This window comes from Cyphomyrmex costatus, unplaced genomic scaffold (genome assembly GCF_001594065.2).
Source record: "Cyphomyrmex costatus isolate MS0001 unplaced genomic scaffold, Ccosl1.0 scaffold559, whole genome shotgun sequence".
Taxonomy (NCBI): Eukaryota; Metazoa; Arthropoda; class Insecta; order Hymenoptera; family Formicidae; genus Cyphomyrmex; species Cyphomyrmex costatus.
The window spans coordinates 13,509-16,679 of record NW_017279785.1 but is presented as its reverse complement, the minus strand read 5'-3'; the positions used below and the strand labels follow the sequence as shown (position 1 = coordinate 16,679).

Genomic DNA, 3,171 nt, shown 5'->3' with positions numbered 1-3,171 from the left:
CATTAAATACGTATATATTTTAAATAAAATTATTTTAAATACTCCCGACTGCTAACTGGTATGATATTTAAACCAATCGACTGTCATGAGACATTTTGACTGCACGCGGAGCGTTGAGGGGGACAGTGCAACTTTCGGTTAATCATTTACTTCTAGCTTTCGCTGTCCCCCTTATCACACCGCATCGTGCACGGATCAATTCCATTCGGTCGTCATTGGGTATTTGGACTGCACGCGGAGCAGTGATGTGAGGGGGACAGTGTAACTTTCGGTTGAATTTCGAATCGTGTACGTCTTGTTTTTCGCTGTCCCTCTCACAACACCGCACCGCGCATAGTTAATAATTTTGTTTTTATATTCGATTGCGATAACTAATAAAAAATAAATCTGTTGTACTAAAATTGACGCGTTCATATTAGGCCGTTAGTGAAAGCAGCCTTGGGGATTGTTTTGATGTGCAAGGGCGGACGCGAGTCTCACGTCACGATCCCTCTCGTCGCTGTCCCTCTCACAACACCGCACCGCGCATAATATATTACCAGGAAAAATTACCGTTTTTCATTTATTTAATAATTTTGACTTTTTTGTTTTATAATATGCAATCGCGTTAACGAAAAAAAATTAATATGTTGTTATAAATCTGACGTGTCAATATTAGACGGTTAGTGAAAGCAGCCTTGGGGATTGTTATCAAAACAACACATCAAATGGAAGGGCGAATGCGAGTCGCACGTCCCCCCCGCGCCAGGCTCACCGATAAACCGTGCAGTCATCATTTAAATACATATTAAATAAAATTATTATTTTAAATACTACCGACTGCTGACCGATATGACGTACATATATTTAAAACTATCGCAGTACTATCACGAGTTAAATTGTTAATATATTACCACGAAAAGTAACTGATTATTAATTAAAGTGGCTAGTACAAAGTGAATATACAAAAAGTGTACGTAACTTTCGGCCGATTTTCGAATCGCCTCCGCTTTCCGCTGTACCCCTCACCACATATTTAATACATATTAAATACATATATACATATTTGTAATATATATTTTAAATAATAAAATTATTTTAAATACTCCCGACTGTTGACTGGTATAAAAAACATTAAATAAGCTTTGAAAACTTATTTAAAATAAAAATTACCATTTTTATTAAAACATCTGTTTTAAATAACTTAATTTTTTAAAAATGAAAGTGGTAAAGAACGTTTAATCCTTTACAGAATTAAATTTAAAGAGTTAATTACATAACTGGTACTCAGTCCTTCATTTTTTAAATAGTTTTTTATAGGCTATAGTAATTTGACTTTAAATTATTTAAAACAGTGAAATCTAACCAATTAGTATTTTATCGCTTTGAAATGTGATTTGAACAGCACGAATCGTTTAATTAATATGATAATGTAATAATATAATGCACCGAAGATATACCTACGATATCACAATAAATAAAAATATATTGTCCGAAGTCGACACGTTAATTAATACGCCTCCGCCTCGCTTTCGCTATCCCCCTCACCTCACCGCTCCGCGCGTAGAACAATGACATTCGATCATCGTGGAGCATTTGGACTGCACGTGGTGAGATGAGGAGGGGAGGGTTGGGCAAATGCAACTTTCAGCTGATTTTCGAATCGCCTTCGTCTAGCTTTCGCTGTTCCCCTCACCTCACCGCACCGTGCGCAGAACAATAACATTCGACTGTCATGGGACATTTCGACTGCACGCGGAGCGGTGAGAAGGAAAATGCAACTTTTGGCTGATAACATATTGCGGAAATTTTTTAGAAAACTGTAATATGCAAATTGTAATCTGTTTTACTTATATGTATGTATGTTCATTTTGAATTTGCACCTTGAATGATCTATTAGTTACTTTTCGTGGTACATATTCAACATAGAAAATATACTTTATGTATGTTGCAGTTATTTTCTAGAACACTGTAATATTTTTATTGTAATCTGTTTGACTTATATGTAGGTATGTTCATTTTGAATTTGCATCTTGAATAATCTATCATTTACTTTTCGTGGTACATTTTAATATAAAGTGTTCTAGGTAGCACAATGTGTATTCTATATTAGAAGTTCTCTGATAAGGATCCAAACCGAGGATCGAAACGTAAGAAAAATTTTATATTTTCAATAAATCGTATCAACACACATTAACATCCTGTGTACAAGACTCGATTAGGCATTTTTCTATTTCTTTTAAATGATTATCTAATAATAATATATTAACCACGAAAAGTAACTGATATATTATTAATCCTAACATATCATTAAAATGAAAAGGTCAAGCCATGTTCAAAAATAGATCCTCGCAAATTAGAAAACCCAACAAATTTAAACCTTTGAAATTAACCCCAAAAATTTGAATCTTTCTAAACATGAATATAATTATGTTATTTTCTATGTTATGTACCACGAAAAGTAAATCTCGCAAATTAAAAAACCCAAAAAATTTAAACCTTTGAAATTAACCCCAAAAATTTGAATCTTTTTAAACATGAATATACATTATGTTATTTTCTATGTTATGTACCACGAAAAGTAAATGAAAACTACAAAAATTGAACCTATCAAAATTAAAACGATTATCTAACCACAAAATAAAAAACCCAATGAATATCATCCTTTGAAAATTGACCCCAAAAATTTGTACCATTCTAAATTAAAATGATTATCTAATAATGTAACCTAATAATTTAAACCTTTAATACTTTAAATGATATTATCTAATATAATATATTACCACGAAAAGTAACTGATATATTACTAAATCCGCCAGTTCAAAGTGAACGTACATATAACGAATATTTTCTATGTTGAATATGTACCACGAAAAGGAACTGATAGATTATTCAAGATGAAAATTCAAATTGAACATACATATAAGTAAATCAGATTAGAATTTGTATTACAGTTTTCTAGAAAATAACTGCAATATGTTATTCTTAGTGCACAAAATATAAAAGTTGGTTATTGAGATTTAATTTGAAATTTATACTAGACCGTACAATAAAAAATAATTGCTTGTAATTTCAGAGTATCAATTTGTTAATGACTCAAAAAAGAACATGGCGGCCTGCTCTCAAATTTTGATGAGTTTCTCGATGTCAAAAGTAATGTCAAAACTAAACTCGCTTCGCTCGTGCTTCCGC

The 3,171-nt window shown here is 32.2% G+C and overlaps 1 protein-coding gene across 1 annotated transcript in view; it reads left to right on the top strand.

Annotated features, from left to right (window-relative positions):
* CPR16 (cuticular protein 16) overlaps positions 1–3,171 on the top strand; it is a gene marked incomplete at its 5' end in the record, with an annotated part of 7,211 nt that overhangs the window by 2,622 nt on the left and 1,418 nt on the right. The gene's annotated exons all lie outside the window — the stretch shown is intronic.